Below are 12,565 nucleotides of genomic sequence, written 5' to 3'. Positions count from 1 at the left end.
AAGCCAGACTTTACTGCAAAACTGACTTTTCAATTTTGAAAATGAACCATCTGCCACTGGGAATATAAATGCAGTCATTCCATCAATAAAGCAAGTAAATTTCTTCCAATGCAAAATGTGGTCTAGATTGCGTTGGGTGATGGAGAGGTTTGAATGAGAAAAATTACCTACTATGAACTTGGCACATAACAGGAGCTCAGTACGTACTAGTTCAATTTGAAATTGAGTGGGTCACTAAAGGGAACTGAGATCAGCCTTTTGGTTCCCAGAGCCAGGATGTGTTGGGTGTTGGGCTGTTTTTGCCTTGAAATCAGGCACTTCTCCTTTCCAGACCAGGCTGCCACATATACGAGTGTAGGTTGTGCACTGCACAAAGGGAATAGTTCCCCCCAGAGTTGTGCAGTGCACATCCTGCCAGGGAGGCCGACCTGCTTCCCTAAACCACTGGTAGATCCCCAGAATGGATAGCAATGGACTAGTGCCTCCACCCCTGCCCCATAACCCGTCAAGCCCACCAGCTTCAGCTCTCTAAATAAAGTCTCACCCTAACCCTTCAAAGCCGGCAGTGAAGGGGAGTCTTCACGTGGGGAGGGAGCCTGGTCTCTATAGCTCCAATTGTTGAGGGTTCTCACTATCACCGTTTCCCCCCCAGGCAGCACTGGGGGGGTGCTGCTCCTCCTTCACCATCCCTCCTCAGTTCCCCTTGTTCCCCTTTGCCCATCCAAGACCAGACCGAAGCCCTTAATCTAGACTTTATTAGAAGCCCTGTGATGACAAAGGGAAAACAAAGAGAGGCAAGCAGCTGGGCCGTCTGTCTGGCTTGCTAGCTTCAACTCTCCCGAGAGCCCAAGGCCCCGCCCAGCCCCACGGGATTCTGGGACAGTGCAGGGAATTCACCCGCCAACTGGTCCCTTCCCTCCTGCCCTGGGAACCTTCGCCCTCAGGGAGGAGAAGCCTCCGGGGAGCGATTGCACTTTCCTTCCGGAGGGAATTTCCTCCTTCAGCCTGGAAAAATCGAAGAGGTCGATCTGGGGGAAACAGACAGTCAAAATTCTAAGCAACCTGCATCCTGCTTCTCTTGTTCTCTCTCTGCCAACATTTTCCGGAAGCTTCTGTCTCGACAGCCCTCAGGGAAGGAGCACTGGGGTTTGGGGTCAAGAGACCTGGATTCGAAGCCTGACTCTGCGTGAACCAGCTGTGTGACCTCTGGGGAGTCACTTCACTCACCGCTCTGGCCCTCACTGTCCCCATCCGTCAAGTGGGGGCAATATGGGCCTCCCTCACAGAGCTGCTGGGAGGATCCTTGAATGCTGAGGGGAAATTGTGTCTTAGTGTTAAGGTCACTGCCATATCCTGCCCTGTGCAGCGTGGATATTTGGGTTCTCTCTGGAATTGGGTTGTATCCCAGAGCAGACTGGGCAATCGAGGCTCAAATTAACAAGGGGCCAACCCCTTGTTAACGCTTCCCATGAAGATACCAGCTACTGATGGCTCCTCTTGGGTTCCCATGCAGAAAGAAGAGGAGTGGCGAGAGCCCTCACCCTGAAATTTTCACAAGAAAGCCTCTTCCCATGTGATTATTGGTCTGTTGGTCCTGTTGGTGCAATTAGCAAGGGGGGAGCAGCTGTGAGTTCAGACCAGCCAGCTCTGTTCCTGTTCATAAGAAAGGAGGGAAGAACATCAGAGACACGGAGAGAAAGAGGGAGAGACCGTGACCCAGAGAGCCCATAGAGAGCCTGGGGCAGCTAAGGAGACACACAGAGAGAGAAAAAGAGGCCCAGAGATAGAGCGGAACATGTAGAGGATGAGACAGAAGAGTCGTGGGGGCTGCGTCTAGAAAAGGAATCTTAATAAGAAAAACAAAAGCCAAATTTGCTTTGCTGCAGGCCTAGGGCCTTCCACTCCAGTGTCTCAGGCAGAATCACCTGTGAGGTATATGCTGAGTACTTTGCATTAGACAAATGTGCTAATTAATGGAGTTCCCCCTCCTCTCAGCTCAACCCGCTGCCTGCCTGGCCCTTTGCTGTCATCGGCCAGGTGAAGTGCACCGTTCCTTCTTCCTTGTCTGACCTTCCCATCCAGCCTTGGCTCCCAGTGAACTCTCCTTACTCCCGGGCAGCAGGGCTTACCCGCTCTGTGTCTCAGTTTCCCCATCTGTCAATGGGGATACTAAGAGTATTATTGTTATTACCATGATGGGTGGTGGGGATGAAATGACTTCTCGCCTGAAGCACGGAATGTGGTACCCGGCACACAGTGAGCGCTCAGTAAATGTTAACTAGTCCAACGCGTGGCGTGTTAAGACACGGACGGCAAAGAATCCAGAGACCTGTGTTTTCCTCTTGGCTCTGCCACACTCAAGCAGGTCACTTCCCTCTTCTGGGCTCTGTTTCTCCAAATGTGCAATGAAAGTGTTGGAGTGAATGGCAGTGGCTTTCCAACTTTGTGATGGCAAGTCACAGTGAGAAAGATTTGAACATTGCAGTCCAGTGAACACGTAGGTACTTCTGTAACTGAAACAAAACTGATACAAACCAGCACTCACCCTGCCTGTGTACCACGAGCTGGGCTGTTTCCTCTTCTCTTATGTGTGAGTGGTGATCTCTAACTGGATGTCGCAACCATGGGTGGGTCACAACTGCAGTGTGAAGAGCACGGGGCAAGGGTCCTCAGAGGCACTGAGAGCCCGCCTCTCTGGGAAAGAGGGACCCCCATCAGGCAGGACGTCAGGCCTCGTACCGCCCGTCCCTCCCGCCTCAATCAGGATAGCCTAGCTCTCTGTTTTATTCATTGGGCTTCTCTGTAAGGGTTAGTTGGGAAAGTGTTCTCTGGTTAGACACAAAAAAACAAGAAAAGATTGAAACCAACTGGACTGGCAGACACCGGGTGATTCTGAGCTTTGATGTTCTATCATTCTGTCGTTTGAAATGAAGTGAACAAAGTGAGTAACTATGAAAACAGAATAAAATTTTCTGGGAAAAGATGGAGTTAGAATTATTTCATCTGGAGAGGACTTACAAATTTATTTCAAGTAAATACATGATTATTATGCGTTAAATAAAATGTTTATGTTTATCGAATGCCTTCTGTGTCCCAGACCTTTTACGTTATTCCATGTGATCCTCACCCTAAACCTATGAGGAACGGTTTCCTATCCCCATTGTATGGATAAAGAAGCTGAGGCTCAGAGACATTCAGAACTTGCCCAAGGTCACAGAGCCATGAAGAGCATCTTCTTTCCCAAGAGGAGAAGCGAAGAGGAGATAATCTTGAGCAAGAGAGAGCCCCATGGGAACACCTAAGGGCGCCTCAGTTTTCTCCTTTGTAAAATAGAGGAATGCTAGCACTCACCTCTCAGGGCTGCTATGAGGATTGATGGAGATAATGTGAGTGCCTGGCTCATAATAGTTGCTCAATAAATGGTAGCTTGCTGTGGTTACGATCCTTCCATTTGAAAAGCTATACTCCACCCACAGAACACCCACCCACACACACACACACACAACACACACGCACACATAAACCATATGCTGGTACTAAAATCCCACCCTATATGCTCAGTTTCAGGACAAAGTGACACAGTACACACGGGCTCTAATCAAACATCACAGTATGAGGGGCTGGCCCCGTGGCCGAGTGGTTAAGTTCCCGCGCTCCGCTGCAGGCGGCCCAGTATTTCGTTGGTTCGAATCCTGGGCACGGACATGGCACTGCTCATCAAACCACGCTGAGGCAGCGTCCCACATACCACAACTAGAAGGACCCACAACGAAGAATATACAACTATGTACCGGGGCTTAGGGGAGAAAGAGGAAAAAATAAAATCTTTAAAAAAAAAAAAAATCACAGTATGAGACTGCTCGTACTGCTTTTGACACAATTTCTAAAAGGACACGTCCACTGGCCCCCGGCACACTCTCCTCTCCTTGGCAGATGAAAAGAACAAAGAGAAAGGAAGACTCTTTCCTTCCAAAACAGGGGTTCCAGCCTCCCCGCATCTCTGAAATGGCAGCCACCATAGAGATCACCCAGCTGCATCCTCCAGCCCATTTTACAGCTGAGGAGACTGAGGCCAAAGAGGGCAAGGAGTGGACCCAAGGTAGCACCGCATGCTTGTGGAAGAGCTGGGCCCAGAACCACAGAAACCCAGTTTCAAGCTTTTATAACTCCAAAGGTGGGGATTTCCTTTGCATCCTTGGGTTTCCTGGCATGTTCACCTTCATGTGACTTGGTGCCAGATCCTAATCTGACTGTCCCCTGACTTCCCAACAGCCTTCGGCTCACAGGGCTCTGCCTGCAGATATGATCAAGACAGACTTTCCTACCAAAACTGCCAGTCTGCCTCTTGCCGCCTCACAACAGAATCCAAACTTAGATGATAACAATCAGTCACACAGGGAGGCAGGCACAAGTGTTTGCCATTAATGTGTCCTTCTTTGCCAGACTGTGAGCTTCCCGAGGGCAGGGACTTCATCTTTCTGGCCACATGATCTGGGGCGGGCTGCTCACACTCTCAACGGCTTAATTTCTTCATAGGAATCATGGGAGAATTAAATAAGATAATTCATATAAAGAGCTGAATATGATACCTGGAACCTAGTAAATGCTTAGTAAGTGTTAGTTATTATTATTGTCTTATTGATTTCTGTTATTATTTGTGTCCTTATCACCTAACATATCATAGTCCTGGCAAAAACACTGAGGCTCAGCAAATTTGTGGGAAATAATTGTGCCAGGCATGGTGCCACTTACTAATCACCTGCTGTCTACAGAATTTCTACTAAGGGCTTGTATCAGTCAGCTATTGCCATGAGATGCTGTGTAACAAACCACCCCAAAACTCAGATTATTAAAACAGCCATCATTTATTCTCACTCAGGGGTCTGCAGGCCAACAGGGGCATCTGGGGACCAGAATGAAGAGGAGCAGCTACCAGGACAATTTTCTGCATGGAGAGAGCAGAAGTGCAGAAGGACAAGTGGAAATACACACAGTCTCCTATTGCCTAGGCTGGAACTGGCACGCTGTCACTTCTGTCCACTCGTCATTGGTCAAAGCAAGTCACACAGTCAGCCTCAATGTCAGTAGGGTGGGAAAATCCACTCTGCCTCGGTGAGGCTGTGGCAAGGGTGTGGGTGTGTTACACGAGCACAGGGAGGTGAAGAATTGCAACCAGTTATCCCCCTTGCCACAGTGCTAACTCATCAAGTCAATCTCCAAGCAGCAGGTGACTGAGGGCACGTGTTTTCCTCCCATCGACACCCAGGAACCACTAGAAGGAGGCACCCCACCAGGATCCTTGGGAGGAAAAAACATCTCAGACCAAAAGTGAAATGTATTCTGAAGCATTTTTTTTTTTTTTTTTTTTTTTTAAAGATTTTATTTTTCCCTTTTTCTCCCCAAAGCCCTCCGGTACATAGTTGTATATTCTTCGTTGTGGGTCCTTCTAGTTGTGGCATGTGGGACGCTGCCTCAGCGTGGTTTGATGAGCAGTGCCATGTCCGCGCCCAGGATTCGAACCAACGAAACACTGGGCCGCCTGCAGCGGAGCGCGCGAACTTAACCACTCGGCCACGGGGCCAGCCCCTATTCTGAAGCATTTTGCAAGTCTAAAATGTAAAGTGTAAACAAACAGACAATAATTCCTCTCATTTTGCCCTCTGAAGTTGGGGTGTTCGTACAAACCCTTCCTAACAGAGTGTTTAATTTGGAGAAGCTGAAAATCGAGCTGACAGTCTGTTGTTTACAAGCAAATTATAGGGTCTGGAAGTATGAAGAAAGCATAGTTCAAGCCCACGGATTATTTTTCCCATTTGGATTAAGTGACGATCTTAACCTAACAACACCCCTCGTTTTAGGAATGCCCCCTGCTCCTTTCGCTTCTCCAAGGCATCGGGCCCAGTCTGATGGGAGTGGGCAAAGTCCAGAGGGCAGAAGGCCAAGTGGACAGATTGATAGGGAGACAGAAGCATCGGGAGCTCCAGGTGTCCCCATGGTGTGTCTCTGTGGGACACCCTCCATCCTTGGAGCTTGGTCCTCTCAGACCTCCCTGGGAGACGGTGCTGGAAGGAAGGGCAGAGGAAGCAGAACTGTTGTGGCCAGGGATGTGGAAGGAAGTCTGTATTTGCTCCCTTACAGCAGCAAAGACTGTTTACCTCCAAGTCTGTGTTTTTCGAGGAAGTGGAGACTAGCAGAGGAAAAACGCCCTTGTGAAAACATTTCCATGAATTTATGTCGCTCATCTGGAAGGCTGCAACCCCTCAGCGAGGCCTCTGGGATTTGACGTGGTCAGGATGAGGCTGGCCTGCCTCTGGCTGCTCGGAGTCCACAGCCACCTGGTAACAGGCCTGCTGGATCCCCGATGGAAGAACATGGGCCAGGCTGTGAGGGTACAGGTGCTACCCTGGGCTCTGCAGGGCCGAGGAGAGAGGCACACACATCCCACAGGGCCCTCAGTAAAATTCAGATCCATCTCTCATCTGAGGAATAAGCAAGGGAATCGGAAGATCTGGGTTTGAGGTCCCAGGTCCGCTTGTGCAGGGACGTGTGACCCTGCCAAGTCACTGAACTGCTCTGAGCCTCAAGGTCCTGTTCTTTTTTTTTTTTTTCCCCTGCTTTATCTTCCCAAACCCCCCCTGTACACAGTTGTACATCTTAGTTGCAGGTCCTTCTGGTTGTGGGGTGTGGGACGCTGCCTCAATGTGGCCTGACGAGTGGTGCCATGTCCACACCCAGGATCTGAACCCTGGGCCGCCGCAGTGGAGCGCGTGAACTTAACCACTCGGCCACGGAGCCAGCCCCAATCAAGGTCCTGTTCTTAAAGTGGGTTAAACCTCCTACCTCGCAAAGCTCTTGTGGAGACGAAATGAGGAAATAAGTATGAAAAGACCATTCACCTCCCTCCTGAACAGGGCTGGCCTGGGCCCGGGCACAGGAGTCCGTAGGCACAGGTCCTCTGTTGGAATGGTTCTGTGGAATAGGAATAGGTTCTGGGAAGCTACTGAACTAAGCCAAAGGATGATACTTGGAGTTCATGGGCCACCTGGGGAGCCAGGTGGATTTCATCGGGGCCAGAGGAGAGACCTGGACAGTCAGGGTGACACACGAGAGGAGGCTTCCAAGGAAGTCTTCTTGAAAGAGGGAGAAGGGCCTTGGAAGATAAGTAGATACTTAAATAAGTAGTACTAGCACTTAGTACTAATCTAATCTGCCCTACTTGTCTAAGTACTACTTAGATAGTACTAAGTGCTAAGTATTTAGTACTTAGATAAGTGGGGCAGCACTCCAGGAAGGGAGAGAGTTGTAAGTAATGGCCTGGAGGGTAGATTGCCAGCAATATGTTTGGAAAAGGCCAACTGGATCAGTGTATTGAGTGGAGGAATGGTGCAGAGCAGTGAGTGGGGGTGAAGAAAGAAGGGGAGAGAAACAGATGGCAAGGAGACTTGAATGCCAGGTCCAGGGGTTGAGACCTGTACCAACTAAAAATTTTTCAGGAGCAGATGATGGGAAAAACCAACTCAAACTAGCTTAAGCACAAAGGGAATGGATCAGCTTACACAACTGAAACGTTTGGGATTAGGGGATTGAGCTTCAGGTAAAGCTTAATCCAGGATCATCTTGTCTCAGCACTGCTTTCTCAGTGTTGGCTCCTTTCTCCAGGCAGGTTCACGTCCAGAGGGGGAAATGGAGTCTCTCTCGCAGAATTCCAAGCCAGCATCTAATTATATGTCACTTGCCTATCTTCTAACTGATCCCTGTGGCCAGGCAGGCCTCTCCCGTGGAACCGGGGGTGGCGTTAGTCCTGCACAAACTGCATGCCAGAGACTCGAGGGTGGGTGGTCTCCTGTGGACACTCAGGGAACCTTTCCCAGAAGGAGAGGGCAGCAAGCACACCCCACTGACTCACCCTGTCAGCAAGGTGCCCACCAGGGCAGCATCCCTGGGGCCAGCATGACACACTGGGAGGTGAGACCTGTACTCACAGGAATGGACCCAGCATTTCGGCAGATGCTCCATGGCCTCCGCAAAATAGAAAATTAGCTCGGTCGCCGCCCACCCATACCAGCTCCACGCAATACTTGGGATGCCTTGTCCTGGGTCCTTGCCTCTCAGGCAGTGCAGAGAGATGGGCGATGGGACAGGGTGGGGCTGGAGTGATGGCCAAGCCCAAGAAGTGGGAGCCTGGAGGAAACAGCTGTCCCCAGCCCTCCGCAGACATCAGCGTCCTGGTGGCTTCATCAGCCCCCTCCCCCACCCTCATATCTTCTCTCCCTTTTAATCCAGCAAAAACCTTTTACCTTTTTTCATCTGCAGTGGAGTCCGAGGATTTAGATCTTTTGCATTTCAAATATTTATTCATGTTTTAATTTAAACCCCTAAAACTAATTCTGGGGACTCCACACACCACGTGGCCCCCTGAGAGCCTGATTCCATTTCTCATCCTTGCCCCTTGTCTCATCAGACTAATGTAGGATGATGGGATTTGTTTGTGTGGGTGTGTTTTTAGGAGAAATAAAAAAAAAGAGAGAGAGAGGGGGTTTTTGAGATATTAAGCTGTTGTTTTAGTCTGTTAAATTTCGATGGTTTCCATGGTAACCAGTAAGTTTGCTTCTTTGTTCTCCCCAATTTTCTGGAGAAGCAAAAGCAACTCTCGGGAGCTTCTCCAGCAGGTCTGGATCAGCTCCCCTGAGTCCTGGTTTGGGAGCTGGGCCAGCTGCAGCCCCAGCGGTAAGCAGCTGCCCCCTCAGATTCCCTCACCCACTAGTAGCCAGAACGATCCCCGATGTTGACCCCACTCCCCTTCCCAGGCCTCCCCGAGGCTTGGGACTAGTCTATCAAGGTCCAAGTGGTTCATGTGCCTGCTGGGAGCCCAGCCAATGCCCCGCAGGCTGCAGGAGGCATGGGGTGAGGCAGCGGGAATCGGGGATAAGCCTGCCTTGGCCTTTCCAGCTCCGCACCCTCCTGGGGTGCCTGTCTGCAGGCTCAGACACCCCCGCTGCCTGGACTTGAGGACGGCCATCTTGGGCTCTTCCTCCTGGGAGCCAGGTCAGAGTCACCCTCACTGCGTCTGTGGGCTCAGCTGGTTCTCCGAGCTCAGCCCCCAGCATCCCTAGCTGAGTCTGGGCTACCCTGTGCTCAGAAGTCTCGCTCGCCAGCGGAGGCTATCCTGGGAGTGAGCCTCCTTCTTGCTCCCCATCTCCCAGTCTCGGGTCCCAGTCCCAGCTCCCAGTTACCGTCATTTCTGCTTTAGGCCCTTTCCTCTCATCTTCCAGAACGCTGCTTGTCGATTGTTGGCCCTGATACACAGGGTTGGCAACCCAGCCAGGGTCCTGGCAGGAGACAGAGGGCCTCCCCAAACAGGGGATTGGGACTGTTTTCAGGGCGTGGCCAGGGTTAAGGAAACCTACACGGGGTATTGAAGCTCCCCAGGGCTAGACACAGCACCGGCCCCCAGGCGTGCTGGGACACAGGGAGAAGGGGCGGGAGCAGTCCTCCGAGGCTGGGGATAGAGCCACAGCTGCAAGAAAGGGCTGCCCCTTGAGGCTTGACTCTCGCTAGAGAGAACAGCCACTGCTGACTCACGGCCCAGCAGCTACCCAGGCCCCTCCGCCCTTCTCCCTTTGGCCAACCCCAACCAGAAGCCAGCAGGCAAGGGGGCCCATCGATGCTGTGGGGACAGGCCAGCCCCTCCCCCGGCACTGGGCAGGGCAGAGAAGGGCACAGCTGAGTCTGGGGGTGAATGGAGAACAGCCAGCACAGCAGGCTCCCTGCTCCTCACTGCCTCCCACCTCCTGCATCCTGGGCTCTTGGCCAGTCCCCGAACCTCTCTCCCACCCATGTATTCAGATTAGGACATTCCCAAGGGGTCCTATTGGCCATGCTGCATCCGGACCACCACCAACCCGTCTTGAGCAGGCGCTTGCAGGTACCCCGTGGCCCCGGTAGTCCCAGGCAGGACTGGGTGCCGGGTGGGTGCCATCCAAGAGGGCTGAGGAATGCAGGCACTTGATCCCAAGGCCTCCTGAGGGAGCACTTTCCCTGCCTGTTCCTGCCCCATCCTGCAGGCCGCCCTCCATTGGCTCCTCCTCCTCCTGGTCCCTCAACCCCCATTCTAAGCAGAACCATTTCCCTCTTTTCAATCTCCTTCAGCCAAAGCTCACCAAGCCTCTGCCCTGAGCCTGGTCCTTCAGTGGGCTCGGCGGAGAAGAGACCACGGGACCAGCCCTGGCCTCCAAGAAGTTCTCGGCCCAATGTATTGGCCTGGGCGTGGGGAAGGTTGAATTTTAACTGGGTTAAGGCCACCACACAGGCCCAGGAGAGAGACTTCCTTAAGTGCATCAGCTTGTTTCTCAGCTAGCCAATCAGGTGGACCCACTTGACACCCAAGGCCACAGGCTGGTGGAGCTGATGGAAGGCAGGTCTTCAGAATGGCCGTGGGGCGGGGCTTGAAGAGAAAACTGGGCCAGGAAGGCCACTTTGCCTGCAGGGGCCCTGCCCAGGAAGTGATGGAAATCCTTGAATGGGAGAATCATCATCTGTGGCTTGCTGGGTGGACGGTGCCAGCCGGGACATCAGGAGGCCTGGGGTTCTGCCCTGGTCTTACCACCCTCTCCATGTGTGACTTTGGTTGGTTCTCCAACAATTGGGACCTACTTCTTTGCCTGGTAAGCAGAGAGCCTGGACCAGCTATCTCTGAGCGCCTTCCCAGCTCCAAATGTTAGGAAAACCAGCCTCTGCCCATCCCGTAGGCCTCTTTCCAAGGAGGACTCTGGAGAAACCCTGTGTGGGGTGGGGTTTTCTCCCTGCGAACGTGTTTGGCAGGAGGAGAGAGCAGAGTGGAACTTCGGCTGCCTGCCATGACCCCTGGGCCAGGAGGCCAGCAGGCCCGCCCAGAGCAGGTGAGAGTTCAGGATGTGAGCGGGTTTTTCCCCCGAAGCTCCTCAGGCCAGAGCTGAGGGGAGTATCAGCAAGCTGGCGGTGTGCCGCCTGAGTCAGCCCAGCTCTGGCCTCATTCGAGGAAAACTAACTGCAAGAGGTCAGGAGGTCCAGTGTCAGGCAGCGTGTGTGTGTGTGTGTGTGTGTGTGTGTGTGTACACGCGCGCGCCTGTGCACACGCGTATGCCATTGTATGGCCCATGGATGAGCAAATGTTCACAAGTGTGTAACGCTGACATCATCTGACGCATACCTGACAAATACCATCACGGTTCTAATAGTCTTAAAATATTTTAAACCATTCTTACCTGCTGATAAAAAGCCACTGCCCCAAACACCCCATGAGTGGCTCCTGTTGCCTCAGCTCCTCCTGGACTCCTGGGACCACCCCATGAGCCTCTAGCTGAAGGTTACCTTCCGACCCCGCTCCAGGGAAGGAAAGAGAGTGTTCTGGTTGGTGGAGGGGAAAGGAGACACTACCTCTTGTTCAGGATCTTGGCGGTCGCCTTGCACCTGTGTGCCCCGCTGTGCGAGGGTTTGTCCCTGAAAGCTCCCATGGGTTGGTTTCACAGAGAGCCTGTCCCTCACTTTTCCACAGCAGTTTGATAAAAGGTGTCCCTTCTTATTATTTCAGAGGAAGGAATCTGAAGTTTGGGGCAGGACAACCAAGGTCCCAGCCCAGCTTGGCTCAGGGAAAGTAGCTCAGAAAAGCTGACGATCTGCCTAAAAAACTCAGCCAGAACATAGAGGAGCCAGGATTTGGACCCAAGTAGTCCAGGTCACACTAGGCCCAGTGTCTTACTGTTCCAAGTGGGTCTGGGAACCAGCAGCATCAGAAACATCTGCTAAGCTTCTCGCCTCCACAGGAACCTCCCCACACATCTGTGAGGAGCAACACAACAGGGCGGCTCCATTCAGCAGGTGAGGTCACAGGAGCCCACGTCCCAGAGCCAGGACTCAAACCCAGTGTCCTCAGGCCAACAGCTGGGCTCTTAGCCCTGCCCCCAAAGACAGTGAGATGGTCACAGGGACCCCAGGGCACAACTGTGTGTTCTCTCTTCTGATATGTGGCATCACACACAGGGGTAGCATTTTCTTAGGTCACTAAAACACCCGCTAAGGTACAGGCATCACTGACTAAAACAAGGGAGACCAAAAAATGGGAACCACCCAAAGCTCCATGGATTGATGAAGGGATGAACAAATAGTGGTGTATCCATATGATGGAATATTATTCAGCCATAAAAAGGAACGAAGCACTGGTACATACTATGGTGCAGAGGAAACTTGAAAACATTATGCTAAGTGCAGAAGCCAGACACGATAGGTTGCACATTGTACGATTCCATTTATGCGAAATGTCCAGAATCGATGGATCCATAGAGACAGAACACAGATTGGTGGTTGACAGGGGCTGGGAGGAGGTGGAATGGGGTACAGGGTTTTCTTTCAGGTGATAAAAATGTTTTGGAGATAGATAGAGGTGGTGGTTACCCAACATACTGAATTTACTAAAAGCCACTGAACCGTACACTTTAAAATCGTTAATTTTATGTTATGTGAATTTCACTACAATTAAGAAAGAAAAAAACCAGGGAGGAGTCAGGCAGTTACAGTGGGATGTAAATAT

The sequence above is a fragment of the Equus caballus genome, chromosome 24 (genome assembly GCF_041296265.1).
Source record: "Equus caballus isolate H_3958 breed thoroughbred chromosome 24, TB-T2T, whole genome shotgun sequence".
Classification (NCBI taxonomy): Eukaryota; Metazoa; Chordata; class Mammalia; order Perissodactyla; family Equidae; genus Equus; species Equus caballus.
Note: the sequence above shows the minus strand (reverse complement) of the source record.